The sequence below is a fragment of the Argentina silus genome (genome assembly GCF_951799395.1).
Source record: "Argentina silus genome assembly, chromosome: 3".
Classification (NCBI taxonomy): Eukaryota; Metazoa; Chordata; class Actinopteri; order Argentiniformes; family Argentinidae; genus Argentina; species Argentina silus.
Window position 1 is genome coordinate 24,582,112 of NC_139657.1, and position 21,663 is coordinate 24,603,774.

Consider the following 21,663-nt stretch of genomic DNA (forward strand, 5'->3'; position numbering starts at 1 on the left):
AGTTTTCAATAATACGACAGTGTTTGCATACTGTCGATAATAGACTTTGGCAGCCAATGGAAACAGTCATTTACTTATATTTAGATTATTACGTTTAATTGCATTGCACCTCAGTTACACACATCCAAACGCGCACACTTTTCATATTTCCTACCCTACCCACTGCCTTTTACTTCTCAACAACAACAAAAACAACAACAAAAACAGGCTCCTTTTTGGCATATGCGTTAATTTGCCTCTTTATTAGTGTTGCTGTTCTATTGTGATGCTGTTTGCTTTGCCACAGGTGTTCTCTGATGCTCCTCGCTCCTCTGTCTACCAGCCTTTCATTATCTAAGAGGGCGATAGACTATGACGCCCTTCAGAAAGAAAGAGAAGAAAGGAGAGAGACATAAAAGAGGGAGACAGAGAGACACTGAAATTAAGACAGATGTATAAAAAGGGAAATGAAGACTGATGGATAAAGAAAGGCATAGCTCAAAGTCATCTTTTGAACGATGACCATCGTCTCACCTTGTACAAGAGTCCATTGAAGCAGGCTTATGAACATAGAAATATATAACTGTTTCTACTTTGCAGCATCTTGTCACTTCTCCAACATCATATGGAATGGCATTCATGTTACATTCCCAAATGATATGCAGCCCATTTGATTATTGAAACCCACCACTGGTGTGCAATCATCCCATAGGAGTGCCAAGGCTTGACTGGTCCTTATGGACTACTCCTCCCATATCCTCTGATTGCCTCGGTATGTCGTCCTGATTAGCTACTTAAGTAAACATGGAACTGGCCGCGTCGTTCACTTCTCCACACGCACAGGCAAACCTCCACTCTCTTCAACATTTTCTCTGGGGATGACCACCATCCCCACTATCATTTTCTGGTGGAGGAGTTCTGATTAGGTGTGTGTTTACAGTAGTGGGTTATGTTTTGCTATGCCATCTAATCAGCCTTAGTGCCATGATCCCATTATGTTAAGGTCACATGTGATTCGTCACCGAGGTCAGGACGTTATTCACTAGAGTTAATCACTAAAGAAAACTGCAGGCTGGCCTCCAAAGGATCGTACATTGCAATGATGCTGTTGAATGTTGATGTTGCAATGACGTACAGTATGTTTCAATTATGTATTGTAAGTTTCAATGACATTGGTGTGTGGTATTTTTTCTTTTCGAAGACGTTCACAGATGTGTGTGTGAGTGTGTGCGTGTGTTTCTTTGACGTGTGTGTGTGTTGTGACATTCTCAATATTTGCTGTAAAATACTCACTTTAACACAGAAGGGTTATGTTAACGCTTCCAGTACTGACAGAGCAGGCTGATTGAAATATTCCTTGTCTAGATATAAATATAAATATTTTACTTCAGTAACAAACATCTGAAAGCTATATTGCACTTGACAAATGTACTGCATTTGCTAGTCTTATTGTTTTCCAAGGTCCATCATGGCATCTGTGAGAAGGACCTTAAACAAAAGGGCCAACTCTGGGAGCCGACAAGGTTTTTGAAGTGGTGAATGCTGAAGACAAATCCTGGCTGCCTCAGGTCCTCTGTGTCGTGCCTTTGATCCCGCATGCGAGAGTCAGCCTCTCTCGTTTCCTGTGCCATGTTGAGGCTAGGCGACAGTGCTAATCTTGATGCACTTCCTCTCTAGACTTGCACTTTGAAGACCCAAGTATGTTTTGGAGATTATGATGATTTGGTGCTAATTTCCTGAGAGGCCCCCGCTGTCGCATATACCCACCCTTACCTCCAACCGACACCCCTTGCCTTTGCGCGGTATGTTGCCATGGCAACTAAGTGTGTACTCTGGTGCTGGCAGTTGTTGATTTCAAGATTTAAAAAGCATTTCAGGGGAAGGCACAGATAATGTCTTCATAAAGTTCATACCTGGTCAGTTGTTGTCACCTGAACTGATGTGTGAATATTGTATTATTATATTGATTTATATATATGAAGCATTCAAATGTTTAGAATAGTTGGTAAAAGGTAATGTTTTGGAGTTGCATTACCATTTGAACAAACAGCATCTAGACAAGACTAACTACTGGACTAGTTTATCTTTTTTTATTTGTTTGTGGATTGGGTTTTCTGTGGACTTTTCTCTCTGTAAAATAAGTGGTTATTGGCAGGATAGAAGACACGCCTGAAGTGACGTTACTGTGAAGAGAGGTCAGTGCATTCCTTTTGTTGAGGTTATGATAGTCCCTTGCCCCACCTAGCAGTATGGGGTCTCTTTCCATTTGCTTTTGTGCACACAAGAGGAGTGGCTTCCTCAGCCATTCACATTTGATGTTTCCTGTAAGAAGCCATGCCCTTTTAGGGCAATGGTAATAGCCATGTGGGATAGGCCCATAATGTTCTTCAAAAACCGACGTAGTAAAGAATGCATTTTACTTTAATGACCTTGCCGAATTACAAGAAACACAATGTGTGGCCCCACCAAGAACATTAAATGGGAAGTGTTTAATAACATAGCACTTGTTGGTGAGCAAAAACTATTCTAGCCTATCATTAATCTATCATCATTAATCTTTATCTGAGAGTTTTTTTTTTACTTTAACCTCATAGTAATTGTTTGATTTCAAACCCACACTTTTGGAGTGTAGAGCCATCGGAGGAACCAGCAGGAGTGAGGAGGATTCCACACACTAGCTGACACTACTGAGGACTTACATTGCAGTGAGTGCATACATTTTTCAGTATATATGGTCCCAGCGGGAATCGATCCCCCAACCTAAGTTTTGTTAGCGCCATGCTCTACAAACTGAGCCACAGAGGACCACTCTCTCTTTATCCCTCTCTCTTTATCCCTCTCTCTTTATCCCTCTCTCTTTATCCCTCTCTCTTTATCCCCCTCTCTTTATCCCTCTCTCTTTATCCCTCTCTTAATTAAGTTAACATATGCAATACCCCTTCTAGACTTTAATCTCATCAGAGATCATATATGATAATTAACATTGATTCACCCCATGACAGATCATCAGTGTATGAACTCTATGGGCTTGGAGAGGCACTTCTCACTCTCTATTACCGTCTCTATTACTCCAAGGGGGGATGCAATTCTTGACATACATTTACGATCTCCTGCCTCTCTGGATTAACTAACCAGATATAAGCACTCAGCTAATCGGCAAGTCAGATTGTTTGCTTGCAACAGGGCCTACCTGTTCTGGTCCACATTCAAGTCCACATTTCTACAACTAGAGCATCTTATTTCAAGGTGTTTATGGCAAGGTAAAAAACCTAGGGTGAGACACAAAACACAAAACAATTGCCCAACGAATCAGGAGACCTAGGATTACCAAACCTTAGGTGGTACTACTGGGCCACCCAATTACAACCAGTAGCCGGCTTTCCACAGAGGGACTTATGTGCCTGCCAAGGCCAATTGCTTTTCCACAGTCACTCCCGGGCTTCAACAGGGCTTACATTGGACATATTCGGTGCTTATTCGGACTTAGCCTCCTCCCTGGTCCTTATAAGGCCAAACAGCTAGGGGCTAGGGCTAGGGGCATGGTTTAGAGTGAGGGCGGGATATTCTTATCAAGTGCTTTAGTTGGCTAGCAAAGGTGACGAGCATAATCCAAGTTAGCTCGCTATAACTACACAATCAAATGGATTTGAAAAGCACTTTTTACAAATAAAATTGCCATAAACTGGTTCGGTTCTCAGAACCTGTTGGGAAACCAAAGGATTTGAAATGTATTGTGATAGTGTCTGTGAGTTTGCCACCTAATGAACTGCAGAATGTAAACAAACTATACAGGGCTAGACTAGAAAGCCCAGTTGTGCAAATTCAATTGGGCTTGTTCACGAGGCTCAAAGCACTGGGCTTTGAGCACTAGCTGGCCGCTAGTAAGCCTTGGCACGCATCAGCACCACTATCGAAAAGTGGCTAAAGATAACTTGGATAAAAGACTCTAGATGGCTTAAAATAGAAAATAAACATTGTGGACAATACCCACTTGCAGTAAGACGTTTTCTGGGAAAGAACACAAACAGGAATAAGAACACAGACAGTAAGTCGCTTTGGATAAAAGCATCAGCTAAATAGCATATATTAGGGATGGTCCATATATCATTTGCGATATGTCCACCAAGTCTTTTTTAAAATATATTTTAGGGCATTTCTGCTTTATTGGGATAGAGATAGTGGAGATTGACAGGAAGGATGGGTGAGAGAGGAGGGATGACATGCAGGATATGTCGATGGCCGGAATCGAACCAGGGACCTTGCGATGATATGGTATGTGCCTTAGTGTGCTACGCCACTGAGCGCACCATGTCCACCAAGTCTTAAAGAACAACCAAGTTAAATCATTCAGTGAACTAAGTTCAGACTTCCATTTGCCAAAGTCAGATTTCTTCTGTTATTTACAACTAAGAGAAAATGAATGGAGAGCCCTGACCCATAGAAAAACATCTAAACATTACTTAGAAAGGGGTAACTGGTAGCAAACAAATTACAAAGCTATACCAATCTATTGCTGTCATGACACAGAACAATACCCTGCAAACCAAGAAATAGAATATTGAAAGCGAAACATGGAAAATCATCAATAGGTACTTTTAAACTTCAGACAAAATGCTAAATAAAATAGGATCAGAAACAACCAGTGAATGCTGGAGAGATTTTGGGAATTTTCAGCACTATTGCCATTTTTTGGTATTGTCCTAGAATAATGAACCTCTGGAATAGTTTTTTTGTCTTTATAAATGATGTATTTAAATGTGCCCTGGCAAAGAGCCTAGAGTGTCATACTTGGAGTAATCCCTGAAAGGCTCCAAAATGCCTACAGTACATGTTAAATATACTCTTGACTGCAGTACAGAAAAGTATAACAGTCCATTGGCTAAATATTGACATTCCTACTATTGAAGAGTGGAGTGAAACAAACTGGAGTGAAAGATCATGTATACATGATCAAAGATGCAAACAGAAGTATTTGAAAAAAATAAGCCATACTGTAGACGTAAGACTCAATCGTCTCAAAGCAACCAAACATTAGATAACTGCTATTATATGATTTATTTGTGTGTGTGTCTGTGTGTGTGTGTGTGTGTGTGTGTGTGTGAGAGAGAGAGAGAGAGAGAGAGAGAGAGAGAGAGAGAGATAGAGAGAGTGTCTGTGTATATACTGTAGATGCTTTGATTGCTTTGTTATTTCTGAACATACAAACACTTAAGTGCTTACACATAATAATAACACTCACTCCGTGGTGGTGGGTCTGGGTGTTGGGGTGAACTACGCAGCAACCCAGGCCCCCCACTGTTAGGGAAAACACACCCTCCCATTCACAGGTCTTTGAAAAAAAAATTGTTATAGATGCTGTGCTGGAGAATAGAATTACAGTTATTTGGAGTGAAGGAAATGGACCTCTTGTGTTAAATTCCCTATTTTCAGTTTGGCATTTCCTGGGAAAAAAGATCTGAAGGTTGATATTTAGCTGCAGCCAATCCAATGAGCAGGGGAATTGCTTCAAAAGACAAAAAGAGTAAAATAGCTGGAAAATTCCCCTGAAAGATGTTCTGAATGTGATGTAGATTATGATAGAGGCTGAATTAGACCTCTCTAGCGTCATAATTGAATGACCACCCCAGGTTTCCATTAAGACTGTCTATCACATTAACTCTCTGTGAATGCAGTAAACATCAACACAGACAGAAAGAGATGACCTCACTGTCCCCTCCCTGTGACTTTACTTTAAACCTCCATCTTAATTAGCGGTACACTAAAGCCATTTCACATTCACATGCATAGACAAATGTACTTGTTGTAAATCGCTTTGGATAAAAGCGTCTGGTAAATGTCAAACATTTTTAAAATTTAACATGCGTCTAGAACCCCCTATGGACAGTAAACAAAAGGCTATGGGGTGTAGTCATAATTTGCAATTATATGATTTAAAAAAATGGTAGTAGTAATCCATAGTAAATAGCAATTTAAAATACTCACTCTCCTACATTTGTAGTCTTGAGTGTGAAGTACTGTATTCAAAAGGGCTCTGTCCCCGCTAAAGTTTACATTAGGTTACATTCACATGTGAAAATTGTGGGTTTATTTTATAACAGTTAACACCCAAGTGTGATCATTTAGTCCCTTTCACTGAAAATAAACATTAAAAGGCCTCATCACAAGTCCAGAGGCAGGTCTGTTGTGTGTATGAGCTTGTATGATACTACAGAAAATTCCTGTTGAATAAACAGATCCGGAAGGGGTGGGGAAGCCCAATTCTATAGACAAAGCCCACTGTCCAGGAAATATAAACATTTCCTCTGCTATCCCACACAGAACACAAAGGGGGATCTAAAAATTGGGCTGACGACGATAAGACCCTTGACAGTGGAAACAATATTCTACAGCTGCCTGGTATTAAACAATAGCTCTAAAACACAACCTTTCTCTTGTCAGAAAATACTAAACCCTAAACTTGTTTGTGTGTCATCCAGACACAGCAGAGGCCAGGGAAGCCATCTCATTTTCTTATATAAGGAGAACAACACAAACCAATTTGATGTGTTCAGAGTGTGTGAGTCTGTGTTTTTTATGTATGATAATGATCATAGCATCTTCATGTGGATAAAATAAAAGCCACTAAGATAGCGTACTCCAGTCAAAGAAAATGAACTTTTCTAGCTAGGTACTATGGTGCTCGACAAAACAGCCATGGGGTATTTTTGCCCTTCACATTGTCTGTCTTGTGTTTTCTTTGGCTGTTGGATGTCCCTGTGGTGCTGGATGTCCCTCTGCCCAGATATGTGATGTCAGGATGGATGTAGGGAACACCTGTTGGTTTACGCATTCGAGGTGGAGACTGAGGCAAGAGGGTCATAACCTCTCCCTTATGTGAAATAATTCAAACTGGAGGGCCGCCCAAGGCTTTTGCGCATCTGGGACACCAAGACCTGCCTAATTGAAGTGTGGCAATAGCTCACACATACACTCTCACACACACACTCTCACTCACACACACACACACACACACACACACACACACACACACACACACACACACACACACATATATACACACACACCATAATCAGAGGAAGCTAGGGCCATGGCAGCTTTGATTTCAACAGGAAACACCCTTCATTGTTCTTCTCCAGAAGCCCACACCCAGTGTAGTAGTAGACATGCATGGTACTACCCAAGGGCTACCAGCATGCCTTGCTCCCCCTGCTGTGGACACGCTACGATATCCTAATATACTGCCCCTGACGAGAATCGCTTTCTCCTTACAAGTCATGTAGTGGAACGCCTTGATCCAAAGTTATTTTCCTAATTGAGTTATAAGACATGATTTGTACAACTTTGCATTGTGGAATGGATCTTAGAGAGTTAAAGTTACAGTTAACCAAGCGTTATGTATATACAAGAGGTGAACTCTCTCTAGAAATGTTCATTGAACCACAACATGTTTTGTGAGTGCACTCAAAACAAACACTATGAGCAAGGGTATTAGCAGTCACTCTGATACATTATAGTCTACTTACACATTAGCAAGTGAAGATACGAATATATCTCACACAAATATAGAAATATCCCTAAAAATCCCAGTTATGCGCAAATGCACTTTAGTGCACAAACATACAGTATACATACACTAACACAATAAACTAAATCCAATAGGCCTACACTACATCATGAGTCCCCTGCACATTGCCGAACCTCACAATGACGAAAACGATTGTTATGTCTACAGCACGCTCTCTTCTTAATCCTCCCTTCACTGAAGAGTCTCTGGTATCTAGTTCAAGGCCCTGGTGCCTAGGGGTGAAATGGGGGGTCTTGTTTTGACACTGTGGGAAGGCTGACTTTGTTTTTACTTATCTTCCTCTTCAGTAGTCTCCCCTGCCTCACACACTACTGTCTATAGTGTCTAGGCCAAACTATGGACAAAATGGATGAAAACATATTTGTACATGTGGGCATATCCAAGTGACATTTGTCCTTATCCTTTTCATGTGGTATAGGACAAGTACTGGTTGAAAATGGGTTGCTCTTTCCTCTTTCCTGAAAGTTGAAGAAAAATGTTGTGCATTTTAAAAAAATGTTCATCCAATTTGCTTTATTTTTGTAATATACTATACTTGATCGTTCTAGAATAAGTTCCTCCAGTTCTTTTTGTTTGTTTTCTCAGTTGTTCTGTTCTTCTAGAGTATCTGCATCGACTTGTCCTGTTAGTTTGTCTATTTCTGTTATTAGCCTCATCTCTTTTAACCGGAATTAGTAAGTATTGGAAAGAGGAAGCATTTTGCCTTCTTTTAGGTCTATACTCCAACAGTTTGGATCAAACAATTACTATGAGGTTAAAGTAGAGATTATCAGCTTTAATTCAATGTTTTCTTGTTTCAGATTACTGTGTAAGTCTATGGAAGGGGGTGAGAACCACAAGCCTCGTAGGTTTTGTGTTGAAGTCAATGTAGCCAGAGGAGGGCGGAAAATAGCTGTCCTCCAGCTACACCAGGGTGCTACCCTAGAGGGTGCTGTTGAGATTACTCTAGACCTTCAGTGCAAAACAGTGTGTTTTAATCAGGTATTTGGTGACATGAGAAAATATAGTAGCAGTTTTATCTAAAACTGATAACTTTTTAAATGTTTCACAATTTTTTATTGAAACACAAATGACTTTTTATTTTGAACAAAATAACAATGGTTACAATAGGTGCATAACTCCAGGGGGGTTATTATTCATAAACCCTGGGGTCATAAAGCAATCAAAAAAGGGGGCGGTACAACAACCAATGAAACACAAAGGGGGTTAAGGTTAGGGTGACACCAAAATGACAGCTAAAGACAGACGTCCCTACTTTCTTTCTTTTCAGATGACGTTCAATACACTGCCACAACACAGGCTGATCAGATTGTTTGAACACCCCCTCACTCACTAAATTCTTTAAACAGTTTTATGTACTCTTTTACACTCCAAAACATTTGCTTTATCTGATCAACGTTCATTCCACTAACCTTCATACAGTACTGTATCTGAGCAGCCCATTGTCTCCAGGGGAGTCCATGTGGATTGCTGTGCAGAACCCAAAGATTACATTTCAGCCCCAGGCTTTGGAGTGGCCACATGTCTTGAGAGAGTGAGAATTGACTCCGTAGGGAATGGCATAACAAGTACCCTGGACTGGTTCTAATCCTATTGAACAACGGTAAGACATGAGAAACCGGAGAGCACATGAAAAGAGGGAGGCTTCAGTTTACAGCTACAGCAGACATATAGGTATAATACAAAACGTCAGCCTCACATACAGTATCCAACTAGAATGTATGAATATCCTATGGATTTGCAACTCAGCCTATGGAGTTCCCAGTGCCCTGAGATTAGCATTAGTCATATTAAAGGGATGGTTCACTCCAAATACAAATGTATCTGATTTCCCATCTACCTAAGCTGTTGTCGATCCATCCAAATGCTTACTCCAGTTATTCAGCAACTTGAATAACTCGAATCGTGTATAGAGCAAAAGTTTGCTTCAATTAACTCCAAAGGAACATGCATAGCGACTTGCAGGGCCACATACATTTTGCCGCCAACATGGTAGTATGCATGTCTTTGGAGGTTTAGCATGCATATAATACAGGAAAGTTTCATATTTTACTGTACACTGTAGCGAAACTACAGTGTCCCCCGTAAGTATTGGGAAATATTTCTTTTTTTGGGAGATTCTTCTTTTGACTCTATACTCCAAAAGTTTAATTATATCATAAACAATTATTATGATGTTAAAGTAAACAGCTTTTATGTTAAGGTATTTGTGTACACATTGGTTTCATCATTTCTAAATAACACTTTTTATACATAGTCCCCCTATTTCATAACTCCAAAAGTGACAGGTGTTTCTGGGTAGTCAGATGTGTTCTGTCACATCATTTGTGCAGGCATAAGAGAGTTGTCAATGTCTAGTCTTAATTGTAGGCTTTGTGTTTGCTTTTGGAGTCTGTTATTGGTGTCTGTCAACATGAGGACCAAAGAGGTGTCAATGACAGTCAAGAAAGCCATTATAAATCATAAAGCCATTATCAGAAATATAACCAAAACCTTAGGTTTACCAAAATCAATAGTTTGGAACATCATTATTTTTTTTTTGTAAAAAGCAGTGGTGAGCATGCAATGGATTGTCGACCAAATACTAAACATGAGTGTTTGATTTCAAAGTTATAGCATATAGCCAATTTTTTTACCTATTACTGCAACAAAAAAAACCATACAAAAAAAAAAAAAACATACAATTTAATTTAATTTATTCCACCTCCAAAGGCATAAAGTTGCACAAAAAAAACAACCTTTCAATAAAAAATAAAAAAAAACATTTCTGAACAAGAGAGCTGGTCAATGTATCAGTGCCAATAGGTGGCCAATAGGAGGATGAGAACCAAACTCCTGGCCATCATGGACAATCCCTCCCATCCCCTATATGACACTGTGGCAGAGCAGAGAAGCTCCTTTAGCAACAGACTATTACAACCACGTTGCACTAAGGAGCGCTATAGGAGATCTTTTCTGCCTGCCGCAATAAGACACCTCCTCCTCCGGTTGGCTCGATCGGGGTGATCAGAGTCAGGCTAGGGGATGTTAAATCATACTGGACTATTTCTTACTGTATATGATGTTCAGATGTCTATTTTATTTTATTCTATTATTCTATTGTCACTTAATTTTGTTGTTGTTGTTTGTGATGTGAGCTGCTGTAACGCCTTAATTTCCCCTCGGGCATCAATAAAGTACCTATCTATCTATCTATCTATCTATCTATCTATCTATCTATCTATCTATCTATCTATCTATCTATCTATCTATCTATCAATGACAGCTCTCTGCAATGCATTTAAAGCTTTATCGGTGGTCCAAATTGGACATTTACAGACAAATGGGTCTATAAAAGCTCCCAGTGCCAAACTTTCCTGAAGGAGGCAGACTAACAATTTTGTCATTTTTCGGATTAAATACCTCACCAAAATCATAAATAAATAATAATAAAATACATAATTAAAATCACATCATTTGTATTCTTTGTATATAATGCACATATTTTGAAGTGATCATTTTGATTGCACAGAATCTTTCATGCATGTAATGCTTTGCATGCTTTCCACCCACTTAACATAGAATGTGTGCATCCCGCCCCTCTTTAGATGAATGTGTGGTCCGTTTTAAATAGTCTTTGCACCCCAAGCAAGTTCATTTGTTGACAGCTACAACATCTACACAGTAGTATAAAAGCCTGATGCAACAAGTCTTTATAACGCACGACTGGCACACTAAAATGTTATCCAGGAGCTTGTTACTTCCACCTCATTAGCAACCTGAGAAAGCACATGTAGTTTCCTGTGTGGGTAAATTGATCTTAAGCAGTGGGATTAACTCAGTGTTATGGTGACAAATAGTTTCTCCCTTTTATATATTCGCCTCCTCCTTCTTGAAATGAGAAAGTCCAAGAAGCGTAAAATATAATCAAAATTGTGCAGTGAGTATGATTTGAAAAATGCACAATGTACAATATGAGCATGAAATCAGTGGGGGAGTAACTCTGAACAGATGCAACTGGCATACAGTACATGTCTGGACGTATAAAATGACTTTTAATTTGCGTTTTGGGAGTAGAATGTCTCATTGGCGACTAATGGCTGAGACCTTCACCCAGACAAAGCATTGATTGAGTTACCGCAGGCTTGGTGTTTGTGTTATTAAGAATAGGCTCCTCATGTCTTAAAGGAGTAGTTCACCCAAATGACAAACTAACTTATTTATTTCCTTATCTTGTCAGCAGTATGAACCCTGGCAGAGTGCAATCCACTTTTAGGGTTTGTTTATGTAGCCACTGCCAAAATCTACTAATACTATTTTTGTATTTTCTACCCAATAATTTTCATGTCATATGTTTCATTCCAAAATCATCCCAACATACATTTTAAAGTAAATAATACAATATCAATTAACAGCAATCAGTGACTACATTTCCATGCACAATAGTTGGCCATTCAGAATGAATTCATTCTGTATATGATTGCAAATTCAGGTGGCCTTTTGGAGGTAACTGTTTACATGTCCTAACATATAATCTGCATAAAGTAGTTTATGACTTGCACAGTGGCCTTTTCTTCATATGTACCATGGCACAAATGGCCAACATGTTTTTCGTATTATTTATATGTGTTTATAATTTGTTTTATGATTTGCCAATTAGACAGACACAACGACAAATTATCATCCCAGTCTTGATCAGCATATCAAGTAAAGACTGGTGGGAAAGAATTTGGAATTTACAGATGAGTGATGGACACAGAAATTCAGTATGCTTAAGGAAAGTGTTATGGCAGACCAAATAAGGTTGTACGAGCGCCTATATCCCATTGATGATGTATTTGGCAATTGTTGTGTATGCCTGTAAGCTGCACTCAGTACCAATGAATGTGCATTAGAAACCTGGTTATTCTGATTGGGTAAGGCGAATGAGCGTTTAAATGCCTAATAATAGATAATATTCTCCTATCAAATGGTTTATCAAAGGTATAACCCAGCCCTTCCATTCAGAAATAAACGTCATTCCGAACAGTCACTCTATTCTGATTGAAGTGTTTACATCAGGGTGTTTTATTCAGTTTATTCAGTTCTGAGATCCATCTCCATGACGATTAACAGAATATTAGGCTGCAGGTAAACACAGTCAGTGAATACAAATGTAGCATCCTTATTGGAAGACGCAACATCTCTCTGGACATATCCTCGTATGAGGTTTTAGGATTTCGTGTCTCCATAATTTTGGCTTTGGAGTCATTTACATATTTGAAGCTTACCTTTGATTGAACAGCCACTACTATGAGTGACTACCAATAATAGCCTCCATGTTACATCCCATCAGTTAAAAGTGACAAGATCGTAGATAAGTGTAGAGATTGTAGTTAGGTGTACACGCTGGTTGGAGTCATCTCATTAGTCCATATGGATTTCAGCTGTGCTGTTTGCCCAGCTGGTGTAATTAAGACCTGCTCAGCTTGAGTATTTAAGACCTGCTAGACCAGTGCCTCATTTATTAAGTGTTAGAACTGGAAGTCCACCAAATCCAGTCAAGCCATCCTGGAACCTCAGCAGAGTTCGATTTTGGACGGAACGGCCAGCTTGTATCATCGTTTAAGGAAAAGGAGGTGGATGTGTACTTTACTCTGTTACTCACACAATAATGTTGAATTTGCAAGGGAACAAACATGACTTTTTGATTGGTGGTATGCTTCTCAAGGACATTGAGGGTCTAAAAACACTTACTACTCGAGCAGTTAAAAAATGGCCTTCACAAAGAGTTGCTACATACATTAAAGAGCACAAAGATCTCAGTCCTGGCAGGTGAGTTTGTCGACCCATAAAAGTGCCTTCATAAATAAGATACACAGCACTAAAACAACACAAAGGAACACTTCAGAGAAGTCAAAAGACAGGCGTGGGCAGAAAACTGGTTATACAAAGCAGCCAGTTTGCCACTACTGCTGTCTGGAAGGCCATATCTATAAGCAGAAAGGAAAAAAGAGTGTTGCTCTGGTGAGTGCTTCTCAGCCCATTAGTTGGCTTTTCACAGCTGGGCTTATGCTGTGCATGCCACGGCCAATTGCTTTTCCACAGTCCACTCCGGGCTTCAACGTTGCTTACTTCAGGCCTATTCGGTGCTTAAAACTCGGGCTTGAAGCCTCCTCTACCCCCCTGGTCCTTATGAGGCCAAACAGGGCTAGGGGCGTGGTTTAGAGCAAGGACAGGATATTGTTATCAACCAAGCGCTAGTTGGCTAGGGAACTTGGTGGGTGGCAAGACTAATCTAAGTTGACTCGCAAATTGGTTTGAATAGAGTTTTTTACAAATAAGATTGCTATAAAGTTACCAGAACCTGTTGGGAAACCGAAGGATTTAAAATGTTTTTCTAGTGTCTCAGAGTTCGCCATCTTTCACACTGCAGAATGTAAACAAACTATAGCTTACTACAGGGCTCCTGACTAGAAAGCCAAGCTGTGGAAATTCAAAAGGCTTGTTCACTAGGCTCGAAGCACTAGCTTTGAGCACTAGCTGGCCGCTAGTAAGCCTTAGCACGCACTGGCACCACTGTTGAAAAGCAACTAATGCATCCTTGTTGGGGCCTGAGAGATCTCCTAAATTATATAATAGGTCAGATTTATATGACCTATTATCTAATTTAGGAGATCTCTCATGCCCCAGACGGGTTCATGTCTCTGCAGAGTGATGACGCTGTTAAGCAGCCTGTGAGGATACTGCAAGACACTGTCCTGTTTTGCCATTCCGGAAGTCGTGTCTGGATTTTTTATATTCATCTGAATCCCCGGAGTTAAATGCAATGGTCCGTACTTTTAGAAAAGCACGGATGTCACCGTTAACCCAAGGCTTTTGTTTAGGGAATGTCCAAACAGTGACGGTGGGGACAACGTCATCGATGCATTTCCTGTTGAAGCTAGTGACTGTATTGGTGTACTCACTGACATTATTGTCCGCGGCATCTCGGAACAGATCCCAGTTAGTGGAGTCAAAACAATCCTGAAGCATAGAATCTGATTGGTCACTCCAGCGCTGAACGACATGCATCATTATTAACGTTTGTTTCTGTCTCTGTATTCTGGTAACAACAGAATGGAGGCGTGATCAGATTTACTGAATGGGGGCCGGGGAGGGCCTTGTAGCCATCTTGAAATGAAGTGTAAAAAAGGTTGAGTGTGTTGTCGGCTCACATGGGGCAGGAGATATGCTGGTGCAATCTAGATAGATCTTTCTTCAGGTTGTCTTCTGGACTGGTTGAAGTCCCCAGCCATAATGAAAGTGGCCTCTGTATGAGCCGATTCCTGCTTGTTCACAGAAATGTTCCCACAGTCGACCATGCTTCTGTCCCCTCAGCAGAGATCAAGATCTTCACCAGATTAATATTGTTACCTGCTATGATCTGGTTCCTCAAAGCTGGAGAAATTAAGTCCGCAGGAGAGACAAAGGGGACCCTGCCAACAGCTACCAGGACTGCAGTGCCCAGGGTCCTGATGGATGTGATGTCAGGCATAAAAACCGGAACCCCTCCCGCAGCCGAGCTCAAAGCCGGAAGAGGAAATGCTGATGTTGTTGTTGATGTTTTCAAAGGTGCTGAGGCGTGCATTCATCGAACCCAGGGAGCCTTGGATGTCTCTGAGCGCAGCGAGGCGAAACTATCACAGGCAAAACCAGTGCAGGTTGCCTGAACCTTCTCCTTCTCATTCTCTGATCGCTACTGATTTTACATTCACTACAACCATTAGGAAGCTTTTAGAAAGCTTGAATGTTATATACTTTTTAATAGAGAAGCCCAGGAGTAAAGAACCACAACCCAATTAGTCAAGTAGAATGGTTTGTCATTAACCTCTAGGTGGCGCTACAGGCTCCAAAAAGGCCAAGCTAAATTGGCACTATCAGGTTTTGTTCTGTGTGAAAAATGATGCAAGTATGCCAATTTTCATGCTCACTTTCAAAAGTGAACAATATGGTATTTTTTAGAAGTCTACCTACTAGACTTATTCCCTCCCCAACACACTGACCTACAACATTGGAAAAGAGGTGGAACCAGCATAATCACATTTATTCATACAATCCCCACATTGTGATGTAATTTTCATGTCATCGAAGTCATGAGATTATCAAAAGACAGAATAAAATGCTGTACAGACAAACAGGAAAGGATATGTACAAATCACCATTAATAAAGGCATATGAGCACAGTATTGGCTCTATATCTTGTTTGTTTTTTTACCACTATAAAATGATCTGCAAACAGCTGGAGTCAAACTGGGGTGATTACAAATGTTCTTTAGTGAAACACTGTGCATACAACTGTGCCTAATTTCTAACATCACTGTTAATCCTTACTAACCACAAACTGGTTAACCCTTGTGGTCTTGAAATTAAGAACCTTTTGCACACTAGGATGAAAATATCCACACATATACCAAAATCTCAGCTTATTGTTTGTGTGATCACAAAGTGTGCAATCTTTGGTGGATGGAGGGGTCATGAAGAGGTCTTCCCCTCATCACTTGGCTTTCCTCTGATCATTTCATAATTTCTGGATTGAATGTCATACTGAAAAATCTAGAACAATTCACTGTAGTCTCATAACACACTAGCTTAGCCAGTCATAAAAACACTAGCTTAGCCAGCTTTACAAAGTAAGGGCTCAGAATTGCCCATATTATCCTGTTGACTCTCTCGTGAGTGGTAAATTGTCAAATTACATGCTGAGGGTTTATCATGTGATGGAACCTGTCCTAAGCTACATCTTTCTCATTTTCCTTTATCAGGGTTTTCCTCTGTTTTGCTAAGTGTTTTTGCAAAGGACAAGTATACAGTATATTGCCAAACATTATGGATGTCTACCATAATTACCTACATTTTGGATTGGATAAAGCCCCATAACAACATGAGTCAAGATAAATGTTGTCTATTGACGCGGTACCAGACAAATGCAGTTTTCACAAACACAATAAAACAGTACCAAAGCATAGTTTTAGTGGTAGTAAATGCACTATCACCAGCAAACTTAAGCCAAAAACAAATCAACTGTCCATTATTTCTGATGGGTTTACATTCATGACTAACCCAAATTCAGAGTCAAGATATACAGCTTTTTTTCTGTGTAGTGAGAGGTATGGCAAGAGCAACAGCAATGAATGTAAACTTGAACTGCTACCAAAATTCACATACAGAAGAGGGAGGCCACAATAATCGAAGACTAATTTCCAAGGTAGGTTTCACGGTACAAGTCTTTACAAAGGTGTTTACAACACCCCTTAAGTGATGTCTTTTTTGCTTGCGAGACCCAGTCCATTTCAAACAGAGCACCATAGCAAGATAGCAGTAATAATAATCAGGTGATGTGCAGCTACAGATATTAGGTTAATTAAACAACACAGCTGTGTGTTATGCAGAGCGTTTTTGCTAATTTGTATGATTATTCGTGGCGTACTAAAGGCAGGGAGGGAAACACTTTGCATGATTACGCTGTAATTTTGTGAGTGTGTGAGGACTAAAAAGGCATTAATTCACACATCTGTTACAATCAACCATTCTGGGCTTTCAGGAGGGAGGTGGCCAGTCTGGTAACATGGTGCGAGGACAACAACCTCACCCTCAATACGGACAAGACAAAGGAGATGATAGTGGACATGAGGAAGAAGAGGGGACCTCATCGGCCACTGTACATCCGGGAACTTGAAGTAGAGAGGGTGAGCAGTTTCAAATACCTGGGCGTCCACATCAGCGAGGACCTCACCTGGACACTTAACACCACTCAGCTGGTTAAGAAGGCCCAACAGCGGCTGTACTTTCTGAGGAGGCTGATGAAGTTTGGCATGTTGCCCAAGATCCTCAGCAACTTCTACAGCTGCATTGTTGAGAGCATCCTAACTAGCTGTATCACTGTGTGGTACAGCAGCACTACTGCTATGGACCGCAGACGCCTGCAGAGAGTGGTGAAGACCGCTGAGAAAATCACCAGGACTCCACTACCCTCTCTGCAGAGCATCTACCACCGCAGAGTCCACAGGAGAGCCGCCTCCATCCTCAAGGACCCCACCCACCCCCAGCACGGACTGTTCACACTTCTACCCTCAGGCCGGAGGTACAGAAGTGTTAAATGCAGGACCACCAGACTGAAGAACTCCTTCTTTCCCACTGCCATCAGGCTCCTAAACAACCCATAGGAGATTAATATAACTTTACTACCTCAAATAACAGAATTTTCCAGTTTGCACATGCATAATTGCACTGCTACATTTGCACAGTTTTATTATTATTATTGCTGCTATTTTATTTTATGCCTTAAATTTTGCTGTCTTGTACATTTTGTTTAGTATATATTGTATATTCTTTAGTATTGTATACTTTACATTGGTTGGCATTCTGCGGACAGCAAAGCAAGAATTTCGTTGTACAGGGAAACATGTTTTCTACTGTGCATATGATAATAAACACTTTGAATTCTTTGAATGTTGGCATAGCACATTGGTTCTATACATAACAATGGGAATTTCTATAGTAGTGCAGGTTTGGCTGTTTTAAGCAATTTCACCACTGTTTTTACGAAATGTTTATCAATGTGTAAGTGAAAGTAAAGTCATGCTTTTGCTGCGGTTGTTTATGAGAACGCTCTTTGTCTAGAAAAGGGAATATTTACAACACTTAAATTCCCTGGTTTCATCTATGGTCCTTCTGACATGCATTAAAAATGGGTGATTTATACAAAGGTCTGCAAACAGGACAAAGACAACTTTGTCTTTCTTCTTCATGCAATCACATTTGAACATCACCTGAATGGTTTCCAAGTGGCTCATACATTTTTTCCCATACATTTGTCAATGCTCAGCCAGTCTCTACTGATCTGCAATCATTGACGGAGTGGTTCGCAGGGATATGATAACAGTTATGCTGATAGCCATTTATGCAATCATGGTCATGGTCAGGAATCTCTTCCTGTTTATGACACATTTCAGAACCTGAATAGGTGAAGGTGAGTGGACTTCGCTTACCAACTTTGTATAGGTCACATATACAAAAATGTGTATGCCATGCTAAGTCATTCAGATATTCAAATGGCTTGGTGGGGATAACTGCAAGACTTTCAGTATACTTTCACAATTGTCCGTAGAACTTCGAGACAGGATTGTGTCGAGGCACAGATCTGGGGAAGTGTACAGAAACATTTCTGCAGTATTGAAGGTCCCCCAAAACACAGTAGCCTCCATCATTCTTAACTGGAGGAAGTTTGGAGCCACCAAGACTCTTCCTAGAGCTGGCTACCCGGCCGAACTGAGCAAATAGGGGGAGAAGGGCCATCGTCAGGGAGGTGACCAAGAACCCAATGGTCAATCTGACAGAGCTCCAGAGTTCCTCTGTGGAGATGGGAGAACCTTCCAGAAGTACAACCATCTCTGCAGCACTCCACCAATAAGGCCTTTATGGTAGAGTGTCCAGACAGAAGCCACTCCTCAGTAAAAAGCACATGATAGCCCACTTGGAGTTTGCCAAAAGGCACCTAAAGGACTCTCAGACCATGAGAGACAAGATTCTCTGGTCTGATGAAACCAAGATTAAACTGTTTGGCCTAAATGCCAAGCGTCACGTCTGGAGGAAACCAGGCTCATCACCTGGCCAATACCATCCCTACGGTGAGGCATGGTGGTGGCAGCATCATGCTGTGGGGATGTTTTTCAGCGACAGGGACTGGGAGACTAGCCAGGATTGAGGGAAAGATGAATGGAGCAAAGTACAGAGAGATCCTTGATGAAAACCTGCTCCAGAGCGCTCAGGACCACAGACTGGGGCAAAGGTTCACCTTCTGTGATGGAAATCTTTCAGTGAACAACAATAAACGATGTTTGGTCTCAGTTGAGAGTTTTAATGCATATAGAAAGTATTATACGTTGCTCAGCTGGATCAGCATTCCTTCACCAACAGTGTGGATTCAGATACTGATGCTGTGGCTGAGGAGAGGACCATCCTTAACTCCAATGCTCATACGTCATAGGTCTAGGGGCAAACATATCTTGCACCTGTTTGCTGATCAAGAAGCTGGGAAAGAAGCGTAGGCGTTGTGAGCTACTATCTCAAACCTCAGCCTGCAGTTAGGAGTGTTCCAAGGTCACATAACATCTTTGATACAAGAGAAGGAGCAGTCGGTTTTGGTTCTTCCTCAGTCACATAATTAAAAATAACAAAGTACATTGGGTCACAGAAAGGTCAATACATTTCATATATGACTTAAGCAAAATAGTACAAATATATTTTTTGCCATTACACTTCCAACAGGACAACGACCTTAAGCACACAGCCAAGAAAACGCAGGAGTGGCTTCTGGACAAGTCTCTGAATGTCCTTGAGTGGCCCAGCTAGAGCCCGGACTTGAACCCAATTGAACTGGATCTCTGGAAAGACCTGAAAATAGCTGTCCAACCTGATAGAGCTTGAGAGGATCTGCAGAGAAGAATGGGAGAAACTCCCCAAATACAGGTGTGCCAAGCTTGTAGTATCATAACCAAGAAGACTTGAGGCTGTAATCGCTGCCAAAGGTGCTTCAACAAAGTACTGAGTAAAGGGTCTGAATGCTTATGTACAAATGTATGATATTTCAGTTTTTTATTTTTTAATAAATTAGCAAACATTTCTAAAAAGGAATTTAATCCATTTTAGAATATAACAAAATGGAAAAAGTGAAGGGGTCTGAATACTTTCCAAATGCACTGCAGATAATTTGTGTAACAATCAGTATACAGTGCCCAGGGTAAGTAATTGGACAGTGAAGCATTTTTTGTTCTTCTGGCTCTATACTCCAAAAGTTTGGATTTTAAATCAAACAAATACTATGAGGTTAAAGTATATATTGTCAGCTTTTATTTAAGAAAATGTGTGTACATGTTGTAATTTCTGAATAGTGAAACCAACACTTTTTAAACATAGTCCCCTTATTTCAGGGCACCAAAAGTAATGGGACAGTCATATCATGTCAAAATTAAACACATGTTTAGTATTGGGTCGTCAATCCTTTGCATGCAATAACTGCCTGAAGTCTGCAACCCATTGATCCCAACACTGGGTATCTTCTCTGGTGATGCTCTGCCAGGCATGTACTACAGCCATTGTTAGTTTTTGACTTTTTGCCTAACATCGTATCATCAGGAAATAAAATGCATGTTCAATTCTATTTAAATCTGAAGATTATCTTGGCCAGTCAAATTTTTAGCCATGAAAATGTGACAGCATGTTTTGGGTCATTGTCATTGTCAAATGCCATCCAACAAATTTGGAGGCATTTGCTTGTACCCAAACTATGTTTGGGTACAAGTGGTATGCTGTACATTTTAGGCAGATCCTTTTTTCTCCTAACTTTTTTGCAATCACTCTGGTACATGATAATATTCGTCTTATCTATCCACCAGACCTTTTTGCTTCATTGTCCCATTACTTACAGAGGGCACTTTATGTGTGATCTTTGGCTCAGTGAAAATGTCTTCCCATAATGTAACGGAATTCTGTTTCCCAATAGCTCACATCAACAAAGCAACACAATTGTATCACATCTTATGATCTTGTATTCTGTCAATGGGTAATACACTACAACAGAGACAAATCTCCCTGGTTTTGTGAATTGATGTGCAAAACTGCCATAAATGCAAACATATTGAAGATGTATCTGTACTCTGTGCTGAAACATGATGACATACACTTATTGCATCTGTCAATCAAAACATACACATGCACAGTTTGTCCTTACACAGGTCTTTATTAGCATTCTTCACTTTGAAGTGAAACTGCTAGGTATAGAGCACAACATATTCCAAAGTATCCCTGTCCATCAATTCAATGGTGCTTACTTGTTTACCGGTATACATTTGTACAGTTTATGGTAATGGACTTCATTCCACTGGCTGAAGCACACAAGCAGCAACTTATTATCTGAAGGGTCTTTTTGAGGCCTGATCTGGGCTTCCTTCAGTGTAACTGCAAAGCCACACAGATTGAGGATTTACAAAGGAAACACAGTCAACTTAATTGCTGGATACTTTGTGTCTGCAAGGTCCTCCTCCACAGTAGTTTTTTTTTTTCATAATGGGGTTGTGTGGATTGAATCTCAGAGATCCATG